The sequence below is a fragment of the Ambystoma mexicanum genome, chromosome 4q, assembly GCF_040938575.1.
Source record: "Ambystoma mexicanum isolate Mex_15411 chromosome 4q, UKY_AmexF1_1, whole genome shotgun sequence".
Lineage (NCBI taxonomy): Eukaryota > Metazoa > Chordata > Amphibia > Caudata > Ambystomatidae > Ambystoma > Ambystoma mexicanum.
In genome coordinates, this window is record NC_090928.1 from 104,866,651 (window position 1) to 104,887,556 (window position 20,906).

Below are 20,906 nucleotides of genomic sequence, written 5' to 3' on the forward strand. Positions count from 1 at the left end.
CCCAGCCCCTTAAATACCCCGGTGAGGCGCTCTGCCCCCACGGCCACTCGCTGGCCGTGTGCAGCGCCAAAAACCTCCCCGGGGGAAACGCTTCGCGTTCCCCCCGGAGCACCCCTTTTGGCTTACTGCACAAAAACCCAGACTCATTTAAAAGTGGAAAAGGTTGCTTTAATGTGACAGACCAAAGCTTACAATTAAACGCTTACCTGGCTCCATGGCCTTACAGACTAACAAAATATTTAAACAACCAATTAACTAATTACACATTTTTCATTTTCCACCAATAATTAAATACTTAAATAAAGCCATTTCCTCCCTAACTGTCCCTTGGACCCTACCATCTCCTTACCCCTTTTCCAGGCGTCCGCTTTCTCCCTGGGGCCATGCCCCTCCAGGCTCAATACCTGTTCCCCCGGGGTGGCCCGCTTGTGCAAACAGCACCACCCCATCCTTTCCCGTGTCATTCCCCCATTGTGCTTCCCTCCCCCCACATCAAAATGGGCCATGCCCCCGGCACCAGAAAAACCCTCCCCCGAGGTGTTCTTTCTGCCCCCCCCACCCCTTTACTTTACTTCCAACTCTTTAACCAATCTCCCAGCCAAGAGCCCAGGTCCGCCAGATAATGATTGTTCCCATAAATCGACAAGTGTACACCATCCTCCCTAAAGATCATAAAGCCCTCATACACTATTTCCATATGTTCCATCACCTGCACCGCCACAGAGGCACAAAACTTCACCATTTCTCTGTTGATCCCTTTTCTAGCCCGCTCTATCGCTCCCTCGCTCCTCGCTCCCCTCCACACTCTGCGCGGCAACAACTTAGTCCACAACACCTCTGCTTGAGGCCACATTTCCCGCACCCAGACTAAATCCCTTTTCATTTTCCTTATCAGAGCCACCCCCGTATCCCTTACCAGGTCATTCTCCCCTGCATGAATAATCAACACCTCCGGCGCCCCGTAGCGTTCCCGCAACCCTGCCAACATAGGCAGCAACTGGTCCCAGTGCAGGCCCCCTAACCCGTGCCATTTTACCACCACATCCTTATAGCTACACCCCAGCTGCCTGCCCATAACCCTTTTCTCCACTTCTTTCCCAGCCCATTTAACAATTGAATGGCCGACAATCCACACTTGCGCCAACTCCCCCTCCTTTCGCACAGCATCTGAAAAAGAATTTACAAAATTACTACCATAATACATTCACCCCACACGCTGTTGTCAACTAACTTCTGTCACCTTCCTTCAAAATTCCCCTTTATGAAACTCCCTGACATACCCCTTGTATCTCCCAGACCTCCAACGCCCCAAACTTTTCACCTTATCCTCAGAGAAACCCAACCTATTACCCTCCGATGCTGCGCCCATCCTGAATGAATGTGTAAATCCTCTCCCTTTTCTCCTACCACTACCAGAGCCTTCCGCAATACCCCCAAGACTTGTGCTGCTGAAACCGGCGTCCCATCCTCATGCTTAAACACCAAGCCTGTCTTACCCCCACACCGCTCCTTCCACAACATGCCTGCCTGCACTGGGCATAAGTCCTTGCTCCCCTGACCCAACAAAACCCAAGAACCCTTCCCCTTTTGGTCCGTTTTAGGCTTATTAATCTTGATGTCCAAACCCAATTCTGTAATTTGCACATCCTCCCACTGCAATCCCCCAGACCCCCCTTTTTCCCCCCACCAACTCCGAAACCCGAAAAGCCCCGAAGAATAACCACGTAAAACAGGTCGCAAACAGCTCCCCCTCCCATCCCGACCAGCAATCTCCCCCCACTGCTTTAACCAACCTCTGCAGCAATTCCGCCGATATCGGCCTCCTCTTGTCCTTGTACCTCTTACTCTCCCTTGCCTAACCTTCCAACATCCTACTCGCCATTTCCCCCCCACTTGGCTGAAAACCCCAGAACCATTTCCCGTAGAAAGCAATCCCTGCTAACTTCCCTGCTATAGTTGCTCTTGACCAGCCCCTGTCCATGCACCTCAGGAGGAAGTTCATGACATCATCCCTCCTCCGCTCTTCCGCATCCCAACTACCCTTCCAACTACACGCTCCCCCTCCAATAAAATCCTCCCAGGCCCTCCTGTATGCCTCCTTCGACGCCCCGGCCAATGAGCCCTCCACCAAAGCCAGCGCTCTCATCTTCCTATCTTCCACAGCTCCTCCGGAATCTGCTGCCCCTCCTGATCCACATCTGGAGCCCATCCACGGAATCTCTGCCATTGAAAACGAGATAATGCATCAGAGATGCCATTATCCTTCCCTGGCACATGTGTTGCCTTAAACACCACATTCCATTCCATGCAGCGCAGCACAAACTCTCTCATGAGTCTTGCCACCCTCTGATCCCTTGCTGACTGCCTGTTTACGACATGGACCACGCATTCATTGTCAACATTGAAATTCACCTTCCTATCCTGCAAATCCTTCCCCCACAACTCCAATGCCACCAGCAATGGGAAAAATTCAAGGAATGCTATACTCCTTCCCTCCTTAAACCACAGATCTGGCCATTTCTCCGCACACCATTTCCCCCCCCAAAATACTCCGAAACCTCCTGCTCATGCTGTGTCAGAAAATATCTGTACTTCCCATGTCACCGGGTCTCCCTGCAACCACATTGACACCACGTTAAAATTCTCCAAAAAACGTAGCCAAATTCTGCAGTCCTCCCTCACTGCCCGCGATACTCTTACCGAAGATGTGGGCACTTTGCTCCCGCCATAGCCCTTGCCATGTTCCTACAAAACGTCTGTTCCGGGGCCACCACCTTGCATGCAAAATTCAGATGCCCTACCAATCTCTGCATGTCAACCAGTGTCATTTTCTTGGCCCCTACCGCTCTCTCCAGCAGCACCACCAATTTGCTCACCTTGTCGTGCAGCAAGCGTGAGGTCATGGCCACTGAATCCAGTTCAATTTCCAGAAATGTCAACACCACTGCAGGCCCTTCTGTTTTGTCTTCCGCTAATGGCACACCCAACTCCTCCATTAGCTCCTGAAACAACTGTAGCATTCCCTTGCACTCCCCTTCTCTTTCCGCCCCGCTAATGAACAGAAAATCATCCAGATAGTGCAGCACACTCCCCCAACCCGAGTTAAACGAAAAAACCCACTGTAAGAAGGAGCTGAATCGTTCAAACCGTGCACAGGAAATTGCGCCCCCATTGGCAGGGCTTTGTCTATGTATATGCGGTCCTCAAACTGCAAACCTAACAACCATAAATCCTCTGGGTGCACCAGCAATAACCTGAAAGCCGCCTTGATGCAACATTTGGCCATGAAGGCCCCTCGCCCTTCTTTCCTTAGCAGCTCCACTGCCTGGTCAACACTTGCATATACAACCCCACATTCTTCCGGGGCAATGAAATCATTGACTGACATGCCCTCCGGCCATGACAAATGGTGTATTAATCTAAACTCCCCCGGAGCTTTCTTGGGCACCACCCCCAGTGGGGATATAACTAAGTCACCCGGCAGGTCATCAAATGGCCCTACAATCCTTCCCGCCGCAATTTCTTTGTTCAATTTTTGTCTTACCACCTCAACATTTTCTTTGGCTGACTTCAGATTTTCAGCCCACCGGCGCACCCTTGGGCCCTGGTACCCCAATCTGAAACCTTGACTAAACCCTTCACTCAAAATCTTCGCCCCTTCCCTGTCTGGATAAAATTGTAACCATTTCTGCAGCACCCCCACTTGAATTGGCGTAGAAGCTTTTCCCCACAACCCCTCTACCTGAACCTCTCCCCCTCCCCCTGTCTCCCTGTTGGAAACACTGCGTAAGAGGGTGCTTTCCTCCACACTTGCTACACTCATACCTAAACCTACACAGGGTCCTTGTGCAGCCGTCCTTATTAAACGCCCAACATGCTGCTGAGGACTGCCTTCTGCCTCCACCCACCTCCCCCTCATGGGCGGGGCAACCAAGAAAGGGCCGGAAAGGCACCGGCAGTCCACTTGCTGTGTGCAATGTCGGGGCAGGCCTCGTTGGGCCCCATTGCAGCCAAAGATCCATGTCTATCTCCCCGCAGACCGCCTGACTGTCCTCCGCCATTCTCGCTCTGAATTCCTCACCTTACCCAGGCAAAGCCCCCAAAACTCGTGAAAGCGTTCCTAATTACGTCCATATATTTAAGCAGGGCCACACAACGCTCCGGGAATTTTTCACAATAAACACTGGCATAAATGATAAATGCCGACGTCCAATTCTCAATAGTCACCGGGACCCTTGGGCGCGAAGCCAGTTCCCTCTCTTCTTCTTTCGACCCCTCCTTAGCTCTCACTTCCCTATGGAGCAATTTAAAAACATCTACAAATTCCCCCGCCTGAATCTTCTCCCTGGAAGCTGCCATCAAGTGCGCCCCCAACGGTTTTGTTATCCCCATGTATGGCAGCTTTTTCTCTTTTCCTTTCACTTCCAACTCCTTTTCTTTCCCAGCTTGCCCCTCGAGCACCAATGGCTCCACCACCTTGTCCGTTTGGACCTCCACTGAGCAAATGCCCTTCTCAACCCCCAAGGCTCCAATGGCCTGTACCCCAGCGTCTTTCCTCATCCCTTGCAATCCAGACCCTTCATTTCCCGTCCCCCCTCTTGTGACCCCTCTCTGCCATGCAGCTGACCATTCCCTTTCCCGCTCACCTCTTTCCACGCCTGCCGTCTGCGGTCTGGCGTCCACACCGATGCTCCTCTCCTCCTCTTTTCTTAGAGGGCTCCTACTGCGGGGACAAAACATGTCAGCAGACTCACCCAGCCAACAGTTCCACCGCCCTCTTGCCCCCTGACCACACTGCACCTGCCTTTCCAGATCCCACCACCAACTTCTTCTCTCCTACCCCCTCCCCCCTACCGCCCTATAACCTTCCACCTCCCATTGCCCCACATAATCCTCCAAACCAACTTCATGACCCCTCAAATACCATTGTGGATGCGAGCTCGCGCCCCAGTCGAGTTGATCTTCCTCTTGCGAGCCCGGGGCGTCCGCCCCGCCACTCCTTTGACGTCTTCTCGGCGGGGCCGCGGAAACCCCTGCCTGGTCCTCTTCTCTCGGGCGAGGCGTTCCGACCTCCACCCTGGAGTCCTCATTGCTAGGGGCCGTGCTGCACCCTCTAGGCTCTCCATGCGCTGACCGAGGAGGGGCCGTTCTAAAACCCTCTACCTCCACCTGACCAGCGGGGGCTGCGCAGTGCCCTCTGCCCTCACTCCTCCTACCAGGGGGGGGGTGTTCCGTGCCCCACCCTAACCTCCTCCATTGATGGGGACCTCTCCCTCCTTCTCCCACCTGCACTCTTCTGCAGGTATTTACCCACTCTTCCCTTCTGCCCTGCCACCCCCTTCTGTGCCCCATCACTGGCCCCGCTGTGGTTCCCTTGAGCCACCTCCTTTTGAGCACTGCCAGCTTCCCTCGGGCTATCATTCACTCCCTCCCTCAATGGCTGCCCACCCAAAATCATTTCTCCCCCGGACGCCCTCCTGTCTATCTCCCTCCTCATCTTCCTGCCCCTGGATTCCCAGACCTCCCCTCTCCCCGCCGCGGGGGTGCAAGCCACCACTGCGGCGAGAGCCCCATCAGCCGCAGCTCTACGCTGCGGCCTACCCCCACTTATCTCCCCCTCACCCGTGACCTCCCCTACCGCCCCCTCCAGCTGGGCCTTAGATGCCCTGCTGACGATTTCTAGGGCCTCCCTCAGAGACCTAGCATCAACCAGACCCTTCTTGCTTGCTCCTTGGCCCACCATCATGCACCACTAATCTGATGGCGCACTAAAATATGCCCTTTGCCGCTCACTAGCTAACTACGCCCCCGAGCCAGTACCTACCTGTGGATAAATACCCCTAGCAATGAGAAACCCAGAAAGAAAATGGGGATATAAAATTTAATATCCCAGTAAAGAGATAACAAACTCTATATTAACTAGATGAAATATAGTCAAATCTTGACCTGACACATTTTTTATTTTTTTTTAATTTTATTTTTTTTATATTATATTATTATTTACCCCCTAAAATTACCCTTTCCTTGCTGGGCCGCTACCCCAAATCAGGAATAGCCCCCCGCCCCACAAGAAACCCAAAAACTGTGCTCACAGGCTCAAAATTGGTAAATAAACCGCCATAGACACTGCCCCCTAGCTGCGCATAGGGAGAACCGCACTGTAACTGCTGTCTCTATAAACGGGCCCTTTAAGAAACCCGCACTGCCCCCTCTGTCGTGAGACAGCTACCGCGCGCCCGGAAGATGCGGAAAGGAACGGGCACCCGCGGCGGGATAAGAACTTTGTTTACTTCCCACCAGCCCCTTCTCCCTTTAAATATATACCGCACAGCAGCGGAGAGCAACCCAAGCACAGAGGACCCGCAACCAGGAGGAGCGAGCGCTGGCTGACCTAACGCGCTCCGCTCCTGAAAATCTGCTTTCCCAAACCCGATGTAATGGATAAGGACACCACACCTAAGTGAAAAACAGCAGAAAACCCCCCACACCCTCAGCCACGGGCAGCCCAAAAAGAAAGGAGAATCCGTTAAGAGGGGGTACCTTATGTACGGTGCCCCCGACTATAGTACACTTTACAAATAAAAAAAAAATGCTGCTAACTAACTATGCCTAACCTCCCCCACTACAGTAACTATAAACACCTCACCTACGCTAACTCGCCACACAGAGAGCACAGCTACCAGGGAAGGCTCGGGAGTATGCGACAGGACTGACAATCGCCAAGTCCAACCGTCACCTGCCTCCCGAACCTTTCCCAGCCTCTTAAATACCCCAGTGAGGCGCTCTGCCCCCACGGCCACTCGCTGGCCGTGTGCAGTGCCAAAAACCTCCCCGGGGGGAAACGCTTCGCGTTCTCCCCAGGGCCCCCCTTTTGCTTGATGAGAGTTTATATTCCAAAGCTCATAAAATGAACGTTTTGGCAAAACCCATAGACGGTACCATTAGTGTCAATATTGCCTGCCTAAAGTAAAATAAATGGCGTCAGAATAAAGCCTGCCACTGCCTGGTGGTGTACAAAAGTTATTGAAGCGTTTATGGCTGGCTCAGTCAATTTAAGCTTCGCTGCTGTAAAACAGACACACAACACGTACGTTTTAAAATTGGGATAGGCAGGTCACAAACAAGGTGGTCCATAAGCAATACATGACCCGATGCCTGTAAGAGGGATGTGGCAAATCACTTCTGTGTGTGTGAGAGGAAGGGGGTTGGGGCGATGTGTGGACACTTCATTTTCAGTCATATTGTCTGCTCTGTAGCACAGTGATGATACACGGTATGCACGTGTTTGAATTCAGACGAGTTGTAGCCTCAGCTGGATGATGACCTAAATCCAGATCAAAATCCTCCTGGAGAAGTTGACCTTTTGCAGGCGAGCCAGCACTGGGGAGAAGTAGGCTTATCCATTCCAGAAAAATAAAGACTGCCAGGGACAGGAATATGACTGTAGAGCAGAGGTCTTCAAACTGTGGGGCGCGCCTCCTCCCCCCCAGGGGGGCGCGGCAGCCTCCGAGGGAGGGGGGGTGGGGGGGCAGAGCCCAGCATGAAATGTAAAAAAAAAAAAATCATCATTTTTAGATTGGAGGAAATGGGAGGGGGCAGCTCACATGGTCAGACTGGACCATAAAACGGTCTTAGGCACCAATGAAAAAATGGCCAGCAGTTGCAAAATGGATATTCAGTCCTTGTAGTCACAGACTGTTTGAATAGTACCCAAAATGTAAACAAATTGTGATATTTAAAGAATATTCAGCAACAATGGTCAAAACTAGTAGCTGCATAGTGAAGTAACTCCTCAAACTGGCCCACATTGGCCAAAAAAGTGGCCCATTTTAACTGGCCTACACTAGCATTTTGCATTTTTGCTACGGTCATCGCCCTATTGCCCTATAGGCCAGTCCAAGCCTGCCGGCTCATCCATAATGGGTGAGGGGGCGTCCACCCACTGGCCACCTCACCCATTATGGAGGAGCCGAGGAGCCAGCTCAGTGAAACACTGAGCACTCCCTCAGCTGCTTTTTTCCAGTTGAGGGAGTGCTCCTCGGCTGGCTGAACTGTCAAAGGGAAACACTGTTTGCCTTTGACCGTTAATTTCCCCAGCCGCACATGATCACTGAGCCATGCAACACTGGGGGTGTTTTGCTTCGCCAGCCTTGGATAGCTCATTGGAAATGCTGGCTGGGGCGCTGCATGTATGTATGTGCAAGGGGGTGCTCCTGCGCCTCCTCGCACATACGGGCAGAGCAACCTGGAGCGGGGCATTTTAGCAGCCACGTGCAGGCCCCTGCAAAAGCTATGTTTATGGCGATTTATTTTTTATTTAAATGTGTACGGATGTGTGTATGCTTGTGCTATGGGACTGTGGTGGGAGCAGGATGGGCGGCAGCACTGGGAACGTCTTGGGAGTAGGGTCAGGAGAGCCCATGGTCTGTACTGGGAGTAGAGTGAGGTGACAGCACGCAAAAGTTCATAGCGATTTCTACATACTGTCCATCTGGCAATTTTAGGGGGGCCCGGCCTGCCCAAACTTTGCACAGGGGGGGCCTGGCTTGCCCATACTTTGCGCAGTGGGGGCCCAGGTCAAAAACGTTTGAAGACCACTGCTGTGGAGTGTAGTGACCTGGAACTTGTAACATCTGAAAAAGGAGGCCTGAAAACATATGACGTCGGAGGCTAAGCCTCTCAATGTGCAAGCTGCTTATTGCCAGATGTTGATCTGCTCAGTTCACCTGGAGCAAGAATGATGGTGAAAACCTGGGAAGAGGCACTATGGTCAATTGGATCTCCTGATCAAGTACAGAGTAAACAATATCACCCTGGGCCTACTGTCTCCGATGAACACCACAACCCTGGGGAAGACAGCGGTGGGAGGGAAGACATTCAGGCTTATTTCCGACCATGAGTTTGAAAGATCGTCGGTCCCTCATCCTCCTTCCTTGAACCCCTTCAACAGATGAGGGGAGTGGGGTGTTGAAAGGAGAGGCAAACACGCTCTTCCCAGAGAGGCCAAAGAGAATTGTGACTATCCTGAAAGCTACCGAGCTGATGGTCATGTTCTGAAAAGACCGGTTCACGCTGATGAGGAAGTCGGCTAGGGTGTTCTCCACTCTCCTGATGTGCTGAGTTCCCAGAGATAATAAGTTCCTCTCTGCCCAAAACCCCACAGAAAGGGTGATGAGAGCCAGCGGGTGAGACCGCATGACCCCTTAATGGTGATCTAAGCTACTGCCATGATGTTATTGGCCAAGACATGAACCACCCTGCCCCTGATCATGGGAGAGAAGTCCCATTGGGAGCGCTCAATTGCTTCCAGTCCCCTCCAGCTGCAGGATCTGAGGAGATCACTGCCCCTGCATAGTTGTACTTGCTAAGAATGCCCCCCACTCCCTGGCACTCACATCCAATGTGATCACTGCTGGAATGGGAAAGTTGAGAGGAAACCCCCCTTCAGGAGTTTTGATGGATCCAATCACCACAGCCAATTGGACCTGATATATGGCACGACTTGGACTTGCAAATCAAAGTTGGCTGAAATCGGGGTCCAATAATAGTGCAAGTGAACCAAAAGAGAACAAAGATGGAAACAAGTCCAGTGGTAACAAATACTACCACCAATCCCTGAATTGTCAACCATTTCTTTGTAATAGTAGCTCTCAGGTGACAAATGCTTGACATTTCCTAGATAAGGCACCAGCTCCTGCCATCTGGTAGGAAAACTTGCCTTAGGCGTGTCGTCAATCATGCTCCAATGATTTGAAGGTCCTGAATTGAGGTTGGTTGCCATTTCTTGCTGTTCAAGAGAAATTCATGAGCTATTAGGGAGCTGTGATCCATGGTACACAAGACTCAGCGTTTGAGCAGGAGGAGGGTGCCTGTATTAAGAGATTATCCAAGTATGAGTATACGATCACCACTTACTTGTGTATCCTCCCAACTGAAGGCGCTAGAACCTTTGTAAAAACCACTAGGGCAGATTTGAGTCTGAAGGCAGGGGCGGGGGAGAGTGGGTTAGGCAACAGTAAACTGGAAATCCTAAACCCTCAAATCTCAAGAACATGTCAGTGGACATGATCAGCATGTGAGGCTAAGCATCCACATGTTCCAGCAAAGCAAGCCTGTCCTCGGAGGACATGAGGGAACGATCCATTGGACAGTCTCCATCTTGAACTTGATGACTGAGACATGGCGATTCACTCTCTGGAGGCTCTGAACCAGCCAGTAGCCCCCAGATGACTTGGGAACAGGAAGACATTGGAGTAGCAACACAGCCCTCTGGAATTCGGATGGACAGGGCAGATAGCATCCTTCTCCAAGAAAGTCTGAATTTCCTGTTATAGAGTGGCTCTCTTCAGGGTTTCTTGGCCAGGGTGTTGATTTCGTCCCAGTGCTGGGAATGGAAGAGTCAAACTCTATGCCACAAACTCTGTATGATGTTCATGACACAGGTGTCCTTGTTGAACTTATTTTGTGATAAAATAGCTGTTGCTTTCCTCCCACCAGAGCAGATGGTGGGATTGCGTCTCAGTCAGGAGAAAGAAGATTTTGTTTGACTAGGTGCTCTAGTCTTCTGGAAAGAGGCTATTTGTTTTCCTTTGAATTGTGGCTGATACTTTGATCCTACTGCCTGGACTCCAGGCAAGCTGGTGTGGGTCTGGATTTGTAGGAGTGGGCGCCCTGATTACAACAGAGAATGCCTGAGTGCTTCTACTGCTTGTAACCTGCGTGGGCCCTTTCTTCTAGCTCTCCCCAAATCAGCATTGCCCATAGGACAGTAGGAAAGTAAGATGGCGAGCGCCACTCTTCTAGTCCCTCACATGCAGACGTTGACAGTCCACAGCCGATGTCACTAGGTGAGTGCCATGGTTCACTCTCCATCAAATGCCAAATCCGAGAGAAAGTTTGGCAATGCATGCTACGCAGGTGGTTTGAACAATCCAATCCTCCTTCGTGTACAGCTCACGAAAGTTGTCCGATAACAACTGCATCCATGTAATTGGGAAAAGTGGATGCCCGAAGAGACAGTTCAGCCACCACATGTTCTTTATTAGGGCCCCATGAATCTTCTTGTCCCAGACTGGTGTCTCCTAGAAGGACATTGGAGGATCAGTCAAGTTTAGAAAAGGAGGAAGAAATAAATCATGCCTCCTATCTGAGTGGGCAGAGTTTGTTCATAAACCTGGGAACCAAAATCCGCTGTGCTTCTTCCAACTCCTTCATGATCATGTGACGAGAGGGATTCACTTCCCAGCAGTATTCTTAAACTGCCTCCATATATCTGGCATTGGGGCAAGGGATGTCCTTAGTGCACTCCATGCGGTCTGACAAATTATTAAATATCTTCCCTCTCAGCTCTCTGCATCAGAAGAGAACGAGGGCAGAAGAATATGAAGAGGAATAGGAAGTGGAGGAAGATTGGGAAGAAGAGGAGCCCCTGGACCCACAGCCCATGGGATTGCCTCTGCTCTTGACTATTCTGTGCTCCTTGCACAGCATCCTTGATTCGAGATTTCACCTGTTGAGTAGTGATCAGTGTCTCCTTTTGGCAGATCTCTTCCTGGATGGAGAGCTGGACGATTTTGTGCCAGAAGAAGGCACACCATGCTTACATTCTCTCTATATTTTCCCATTGCTGTCAGCAAAACAAGTTCCCAGCGAAACCGTTTAACTCATAAACAAACCAGAGTGTGAAGCTAATGCTCATGCGCGTCCAAGAGAGTGATGCGATGTGCCATAGAATGACATTCTCATAGCAGTATGCGTGAATACCTCCTGCGTGCACGAGTCCATATCCCCCGTGCTTCAATCTCGCTGTTCTGCAAATGAGGAGGAAATACAGCATCTGACCAAATCCCCTCGAGTTGTGGCCGTGTAGGTTCCCCTTAAACTTGGCTGATGGAAGGGTGATACTGCAGGGCGCTGTGGCAGGGTGGTATGCATCAGCAGAGGGACGAGGTCATATCACCATGGTGTGCCATCACTAGGTGAGATTACCCTTCCATGTGCCAGCTCGAGGGAAACCCACTTAGTCACACCATGCATGTTCTGTGCATCTCCGTGCCCCACCATAACCCCAACAAACAGGGACTGCAATTTCAACGATAGGCCCAACAAGTACAGCAGGACACTATTGGAAGAGCTGACCCAATGTCAGAAAAACACTACTCTCAGCAAAATAAGCAGTCTTCCAGTCACCAATCTATTATTGTTGATTTGTAACATTTGTTGCTGTGGCAAATATTGATTCTGAAATAGCTCCCCACCGGATTAAATTTGAGGCCCCATTTTTTGAGCTAATTCACACATTGCATGTAGTTTTTTGCTGACGTCCAAGGTGTCATTGAAGAGTGCTTAAATGTATGAAAAATAAAATGATGCATGCTACTTTAACAAGGTTGCCAACAAGCACTTTCCACTCTTTTCACAATACTATTCTTTTTTTAAAAGTTTGGTCAGATGGAGAAAATGGTAGCATTAACTTGACTTCTCATAAACATGTTGCTGTACAAGAATATCCTAATATTTTTTACCTACTCTTGGAGTGGAGCAGGGGGTCAAAATCAGTTAACCGACAGCATTTTCCTTTTTGTCAAAGAGGTTAATCACAGTTTTGATTGCATTAAACTGCGCCAACTTTCCAACATATAAGCCTAAACTGTATTAATACAGTATAGTATCCTTGCAAACTGACCCTGGGTCTTGTTAATGGTGCGTGTGCTCTACAACTGGCCCCCAGGCCCATTGGTGCAATTAACATCACAGGAGGGGACAAATAGATGTTAAAGACCATTGTGGGTCGCTGCAAGAGACCTCACCAGTTTGTCACATCCAGCTGCTAGAGCGTGTGTATCCTGCAAGAACAAGAGCTTTGTTTTATGGCGCTCAACATGGAGCAGAAGCATCCGCCTCTTGGCAGGATTCCCAAGGCCTCTAACGTTCCAACTGAGGCACGTAAGCTCACCCACACTCCCAGCACAAAACATATCCGTCCCTCCACCCACCTTCCAGCTGCCCTAAGGTGGAACCCAAGTCATCGGACAACTATTGCCTGCAAATCAGTAGAGCTGACATAGCTTGACCAAGTGTCTTTTGAAACCCAACTTTACCCCCCCCCCCCGCCATACACCACCATCATCCCCTCACCAAATGGAAAGACATTGCATGGGGAGGCTAGTGCAAAGATGACAACCCGGGCCCTTCGTAAGACCACTAAAATATGAAGTATTTAACATCAGTGTCTCTCCTGAGATAAATGGTAAAGATATCGTGGCATAACGGCACCACTGGAAACACCAAGAAGTCCAAAACGTTGTAAAGGTATTTACAGTTGAACAAATCTTGATCGCCAGGGGGCGTTGTAAGTAAATATCAAACCGGGTCCAAGGCAGGATGAAGACAGAGTGAAAAGTGTCGTGCCCCAGCAGCGCATTCGTCTTAACTTAATTGCCTCCTCCGGGAGTGTGAGGAAATATGTCTTACCCTCACATTCAGTACGTAATTTGGCCGGGTATAACATTGCATATTTCATGCCCAGTTCGTGAAGCCTCTTCTTCACAGCCAGACATCTTTTCCTCTCCTGCTGCACAGCCAAAGAGAAGTCCAGATAGATATGGATTCTGTTGGAGCCCAGATGAAGTTCACCTTGCTCAAGGGCAACAAGCTGGATTGTGTCTCTGTCCCGGTAGTTCAATATTCCGGCAAATATTGGATGTGGCGGTGCACCAGGCCTGGGTTTTGGCGCTAGAGATCTGTGGGTCCTTTCCACTGCAACCTTCGGTGACAGTTTAGGATGATCAAGTAATGCTGAGAGGGGCAACTCCAATAATCAAGGTATTGTTGCGGTGCAATCTAGATTCCAACTCATCATTCTTCTTAGTGACCGTAGATCTGCTTTCTCCAGTCGTGCCATTCACGTCGTCCAGCTTATTATTGATAGCAGAAAACCCCTTCTGCATACAGGCCATCATGCGTTGTTTCTGTGGGTTCGCTAGGGTCCATAGATTCCGCTGGCGCCACTTGCGATTTCGGGCATCTTGGTGGCGGTTTTAGTATACAGGTTCATGGAGAACTGTGTCTTTCGTCATTTCTTGCTCCCGCCTGCAAGGCGTGCCAGCAGGCAGGGGTAATCTCTATTTTGGAGGACATGGGACTGCAGGAGTAAATGGTGCAGGGATTGACCAGTCAGCAGCTTGATGTGAAAAAAATAAAAACACCCCAGCTACAGGGAGTGTCTCACAATGACCTTCAGCGGTCGCGTGGCAAAGCACCAGCCGTCCTCAAACTGCCAGAGATGATGGTATCAAGCAAAAGTGTTTCACAGCGTCTCAATCGTGTGGCAGACTATAACATGTATGCGCAGTAGGGGTAGGTTAGAAACCAGGGTCAAGTGTGTTCGGGGTCCCTGATGGCCATCAATTGTAGAGCTCCCACCGGTGGCAAACGGGTAGAATCAGGCCCACCAGCTCCCCAGCAATGAGGCACACCAAGACTCCCGTCCAGGCTCGGGAGAGGGCATAATGCAGTGCCCACCACCATGAGGGTTGGAGGGTGCCCCGCCCCCACCACAGCCCACGTCATGTCCTGGTATCACACACAATTCAGGAGCATGATTTGCCAGTGATGATTTGGCAGACAAAAAATAAACAGAGTGGCTCTCCTCGCGCACTGTATGCAGGGGAGCCAGGCAATTGGGGTGGTTGCTGCTATCCAGCATGCAGGCAGTGCACCCCTTACAAACCCCGTCCCAAAACAGACCCAATCAAAAGATTTGCAGGGCTTGAAGTATTCCTTGTGCTCCTTGCACACTGTCCTAAGGGGATCGTGGCTCTGGCAGCAGTGGGCACCAAAGGGAAGTTGGAGACCCTCGCGGGTGCAGGAAGAAAATCTGCACACAGGCAGCAGCTCTCAAGTTCTACAGCTTCCTCTTTGGAAATCTCCTCACCTGAAGTGTCAGAGGTTTCCTCAGCTTCCTCGGTTCCTTCTTCTAGGATCAGCTTTCTTTCCCTGCTTCTTCTTTTGGAAGAGATAAGGACGAGCTCCCTCGGAGGCCACTGTGCCTTATTGCAAGTTGCCAGGCAGTGGGGATTCTGGGGAGCCGACCCTGGATTCCAGTGAGCAGGATTTCTTCTATGCAGGTCTTCAGCAGGTACGGTATGCAGAGCACGATGTGCCAATGGAGATAAGACGGGCACTGTAGTATGGCAGAGTGGAACTGTTAACTAAGCAGAAGATCAAAGTGTATGAACACCACTGAGACCCAGAATCCACTAGAGAATGGATAGCAAAAGTAGATGACTGAAAGAGGATACCACTCAGAGACCAGAGAAACATCCTCCAAACGTAAATAGCAGAGCCCAATTAGCATGCAAATAGATGGGAACCCGTTGCACGCTAGCAGCAATGGCCGGTACGCAAAGACACAGAACTGCACATACAAACCCCAGCAGGGAAGAGAGGACCCGCTGACAGAGAGCAACACGGGGAAGTCAGGAAAACGAGGCAGGGAAGCTGCGAGGCGCTGGAGGGAGAAAACGGGCTACACGTTAGAGCGAGCCGGGAAGAAAGTAGACAAAGAGGACAGGAAACAAGTAGGAAAGAATCAGTTTTGTACTGCAGAGTGTCTTATCTGGAAAGAAATTTGGAGGGTTGCAACGACCCTCACTGGTGAAAGCAACCCGGTATATACATGCAGCGGCCATATTGCCTGTCGACTAGACCGCTGAAGCACGTTCGTAGAGTGACGTGACAGGGAAATCAATGGAGTCTTCAGTTGCTCCAGAACGCCCAGGGCTGCTGCATGACAGCAGCATGGCCGCAGCACCAAGAAGATCACAACGGGGGACTCACCTGCGGCTGCACAGCAGATCAGCTGGGCTTCAGGAAGGAATTCACAACTGGAGCTCAAGGATCTCCTTCAGGCACAGCTATTATTTTATCTTGGCAGATGTCACTGGTGCCTTTCCCTGCCGAGGTGCAGCAAGGTTCTCGGCACATCTGCTTCAGCCCCACTGCAGTGATCACGCGGCAGTCACCCTCAGCAGCCCCCATGCCTAGCTGGATTGTCAGATGTTGTAAGCAGATCAAGGAGGCCTTTTTACGGGTCCGAAAGCAGCGCAAATAAAAGCAGCCACTAGACACCGAAATTCATGTTTGGGCACCAGATCGATACAAGTCAGGAGCAGGTAGCATTCTTCAAGGGCCTCATATAGCTGGAGCTCTACAGAAGAGCCACCATCTTCCATTGCGTGCAACAGTGCCCCCCTAGTTACTGCAGTTCTAATGTCAAAGCATGTCTGTAGCCCACGGTTAGTTTGTTGGATTTTAGACAGGAGGGTAAAATCAGAGAGAGCATGCCATGAGCATTATTATTATTTAGTTTTTATAATATGCCACATGCGCCTGGGCCTCAGGGCGCAAAAAAAAAAGACAGGGAGACAAACGAACAAGAGCGGGTCAGTTCAAGAAAAAAGGTTGCAGTGCCATGAAGGGGAGAAGACAGAACATGACTTACTACGCATGGTTGTAAATTACCACCCAAGAGCACATTTTCTACTATTGCTAAAAATGGGAAAAAGTATTAGGCCCGCTTGAAGACAAAGTCGGTGAATGACACTCTACAGAAACCACAAGGCTGTCAACAAACACTGGCATGTATTCAAAACTATTTGCATGCAATGTGTGACGAATCCTTAGATGTCGTCACTTCTCCCTGAGGGCAGCTCCTTTCCATGAGAGCAGGGCGGCGATGCCGCTGCTTGATAGTCCCTGTGGGGGTGGTACTCAGTGTGAGGATCTCATGGGTAGAGACTCCCCCTCTGGGAACAAGATTGACCATCTAGGGTCTAGCCCCAATAGAACCATCACACATTCCCATACCGTAGCCTCTTTTCCATCTAATAGTTCCTTGACTAAAACCATGAACTGTTGCAAGGCAGAAGACTGTACTCTTAAAACAACTACTGGGATGAAGAAGAGTGAAAAGATCCCAGGTATCATCAGTACTGAGAAGAGAAAGAACATTGGAAGTGTAACGAGTGAAGCCCAGAGAGAACCAGAGTGGTATAGTCTTTCGTGGAGGCGTGGTTTCCCAATCGTCATCGAAACTATCAGGGAGGATCACAAGAGAGAGAGAGCAGTAGGCATCCAGGATGTGCAACTGCGAATCCCAGAAGTGCAAAGGAGACGTCAGCTAGACAGTCTGTTCCCAGTATCGCAGGGATACCAGAACTCCTATACCCGGTGGCACAGGAGGAGTCCAGGAGAAGAAAGGCTGAGGGACAAAGGTGCACCAAGCAAGGGTGGTGCTTACATCATCCAGACGATAGCAGAGCCTGAGACCAAGGGGAAACAGTCACTGAGACGCAGAGAATGCTGCGGAACGAACCAACGAGAAGTCAGACCCCAGGAAGAACCGGCAAAGCATCCTGCAAGTCCAGAAGGAACAGGGGATGCATTGAGTCCGGTAGGTGCAGAGGAACACGGGAGGCAGAACCTCAGTGTGGGTATAATTCATTGATATACCCTCCTTTTCGTCACAGTACTTGGCAAGCGTGGGAGCCAAGTTTGTCTCTCAGAGAGTCAGAGAAACAGGGTCAAGGACCCGAACCAAAATGGTGGAAAATCAGAGGTTTAACATCCTCTTGCTTATGGTAGTACTTGGCAGGAGAGTGAACGAAGTCTGCCAAACTACAAACACGTAGAAATACGTTTCTGGGACTCGCACCCAAACACAGATACAGAAGATTCATCCAAAGTCATCTTCTTCATGGCAGTATTTGGCAGGAGAGTGAAAACTAAAGCCCAGACTTGTGCCTGGTCTAGCTGCTGGTGTTTTCCTATGTGTTCTTGTGTTAGTCCGTTGGCATAGGTTTCCTGTAGTTTTGCTGAGTAGGGAATGTTTGAGATAGGTCTGTAGTTAGAAAGATCTTCCACATTGCCTGCAGCGTCCTTGAGGGGTAGTTTGATATACGCCAATTTGAATGATCGTTGTACTTTCCATGTTGCGAGTGGTAGGTTAAAGAGGTTTCTGTAGCATTCCAGAGCTGTACCCTGTGCGAGGATTGTCTTGTAGATATCTGGAGGGGAGGGGTCCACGGGTGAGCCTGTTTTCTTGCTATTTCTTACCAGCTTGACAAATGTCTCCACTGTTATTTGGGGGACGTTTTGGAGTTTGTATTGACATTCCATGGTTGGCGGTGTGGGTTGAGTGTTTTGTTTGACTGGTCTGCTTTGTATGATTCAGTGGATACCGCTGATTTTATTTTTGGAGTGGTATGCAAGGTCGTTGCATAGTTTGAGTGAGGGTACCGGAGTGTTGTTGCAAAACAATTGGGTTCTTCATTTAGTTTATCATGCCGAATAGTTCTCTTTGGGTCTTCCTCGCTTTGGTGATTCGGTTGTCGTAGTATTTCTTTTTAGCCTTTTGAATTTCCTTTTTATGTGTTCGGATTTGTCATTGATATTTTGATCTTTTTGCCTGGTCTACCTTTTGTCTGAGCAAAATCTCATGTAAACCTTTTTAACCATGTTAACAAAAAATCACTCAAAATATCATCTTCAAAAGGTAATTTTCTTTAAAGTTTCTTCTCTCAATTTCCAATTTTATCAAAGCAAGAAATACCCAACGTGTTTTGGGAGTGAGCTCCCTTCTTCGGGGGTTGTGTACAACATTAATTAAACAGCCAATTAGTAGAATTCACAGGAGGGTCATATCATGTTCAGTAATGTACAAAGTAATTTCCAGTCTAAATCTGTGCACAAGCTAATGGCATAGGTCCTCCTTAGCTCCACCCCTGGTGGCCATCTTCAGATTTTTACCGCACATTCAAGTGTTGGGAGTCCTTGTTTTTTCCTGTCGTATCTTTGAATAAAGATTTTCATCTATTCTAAAAGGTTTAATACTTCCGTGCCTCCCAGCTGCGGGGACCCGTTTTCTGTGAAGTTCTAACCATCAATGAAGTTCTAATCTCATCTGAGGCCTTTTGTTCACTTCAGAACATGGCAAACACGAGAAAGAAAATTATTTTTAAGGCTTGTTCCAAATGTCACCTCAAGAATATTTACGTAGAAGACTGCCTGCATCCAGTCCATGACGTAAATGGCTGTTCCATCTGCCAGTCCTTTTTGTCAAAGACACGCAAAGACCGCCATTGAAGGCTAGTGATATGGCTAGATAAGGGTGCCTCAGTCCGCAGTTATGCCTGCGCCAGGCACAGTAGACCCGCGGAGCGCACTTCCTCTTCTAAGAGGTCGATGTTCCATGAGGAATCTTTCCTGGGGAAGAAAATGAAAAAGGAACATGGGTCAGACACCCAGGCCATCCATCTGTTGACGACTCCGCCTGCACCATCGGCCACCTCATCTACACCTAAGGCTACCTCAGTGGCAGCAGCCATAAGCCTCCATCATCGAAACATTCATCAGAGAAAAGGCGTGCGTTGACGACCACAACTACTCCGTCAATGAGTAAACACAAGTCATCATCTATGACAACTTTGACGACTCACAGACCAAAACTGTCAACATCGGTGGCCACCTCGTCAACGACCTCATAGCCAAAAATAACTACCGCCTCCACGAGCAGGACAGTAGTCTTTCATCATCCAGTTATTCAATGGGCAAAATATATTTACCTCCCAGACCATTGGTCACTCAGACCCAAGGTTTGGTGATTGCTACATTCTCTAGAGGGGTTAGTGTCAACAGGGACATGCCGCCGGCTGTGTCTTTTCTTCCCCGAACCACCAAGGCACAGCCAATATTCACTCTGGCGCCCTATGTGCTGGTTACTACGGCAGCATCTCAGTCCTCTGCACCACCTGGACAGCTGCTTCAGAGACATGGATTTTCAGATGAGGAGCCTCTGGAGGCTCTATTTTCTGCATATAGTAAGATCACAATACAGAAGATTACATATATTTGTAGCAAAACGTACCAAAAATAATAATTAGATAATCTCCTTCGATGTAAAAATCTTGATAAAATCACATAGATCCATTTTCTGACAACAACCATGAATAGCCTAGCCCTCTTTCACCCATGCCTCCACTAATCCCTCCAGTACAGCCTCCTTCAACACCGATGCTAGCCCCAGTGGCACACCTCCTGCAACCAGGGAGCTGTCCCTTGATAAAGTATTCACCTTGCAAACGCTTGTATCTGAACTCCAGCATCGTCTTCCTTAACCTCCTCCTCATGGAGGTCCTCAGGAGTTCCCTTCATGAAAGGGTTTAGTTCCTCATGGAGATCCTCAGGAGTACCCTTTGACAGAGGGTTTAGTCCCTCCTCGACCACCTACACCTGATTTCCTTGTACCAATTACCACCCTCACTGTCACGACACAGATGACGATAACCTCACAGACAGGTCTCCAGACACTTACCGCTGATGAGTTTGACAACCTACTCCCCAGCGATGTTGAACCAGCTGAGTTGCCTCCATGTGATTCACTACCAGATCAGATTGGCTTTTTTCACACCCTAATGACCAGAGTTGTGAAACTGTTCAACCTCATTCTTGAGGAACAAAGAAAAGAGAGTTTTCTTTTTCAAAGGCATAAAGTCTCTAGGAAGTCTTTGGCCTCAATCATCATGCTGGTAGACATCTGGGAAGATGGTCTCCTGTGATGAAGAACCCTTTCTCAGTGCCCCCCCAAGAAAGACCGCCTGTTGAAAAAAGTATAAAGTCCCTGACTCAGCTCCTAAGTGCCTTTGCACACAACCATGCCCAGACTCTGCAGTCTCTGCAGCTGCGTGGAAAAAATATATCAACCTTTCTTCCCCCTGCATGGTACCCCCTGACAAAGAGAGTAAACAGCTCAATGCCTTCGGGAAAAAAAATATTATTTCCACTGCTGCCACTACCTTCAAAAGCGGCCAACTCTAGTGATATCCTCTCAGTATGATCATGAGCAC

The 20,906-nt window shown here is 49.6% G+C and overlaps 1 protein-coding gene across 1 annotated transcript in view; it reads left to right on the forward strand.

Annotated features, from left to right (window-relative positions):
* OVOL2 (ovo like zinc finger 2) overlaps positions 1-20,906 on the forward strand; it is a 61,165-nt gene that overhangs the window by 33,290 nt on the left and 6,969 nt on the right. The window lies entirely within an intron of this gene.